Source organism: Frankliniella occidentalis, unplaced genomic scaffold (assembly GCF_000697945.3).
Source record: "Frankliniella occidentalis isolate FOCC.00 unplaced genomic scaffold, Focc_3.1 Scaffold131, whole genome shotgun sequence".
Lineage (NCBI taxonomy): Eukaryota > Metazoa > Arthropoda > Insecta > Thysanoptera > Thripidae > Frankliniella > Frankliniella occidentalis.
In genome coordinates, this window is record NW_026267258.1 from 196,069 (window position 1) to 196,369 (window position 301).

Here is a 301-nt window from a genome sequence, read left to right on the forward strand (position 1 = left end):
CCCAACCTCACTCCACCTACCAATCATCTTATTCTTGTCCGTCCGCTCCCCCAGCTCCACACCGCGCCGCCGCCGCCGCCCCAGCCGAGCCCAGGCACAACGCCGCCGTCTCAAGACTGATGATGTTTCTTTCTTCCTCTCTTTTTGCTCCGCACAAATTGTGTTTAAATTCTAGACAAATTACTCCCCCTCTTTTCTTTGCTAGAAAGCTTCTCGACTCTCCGGTATCTCTCTCTCGAGAAGCAGAGGGAGGGAGGAGGAGAGAGGGGGAGGGAGAGAGGGATACCAAAAAAAAGTGTGT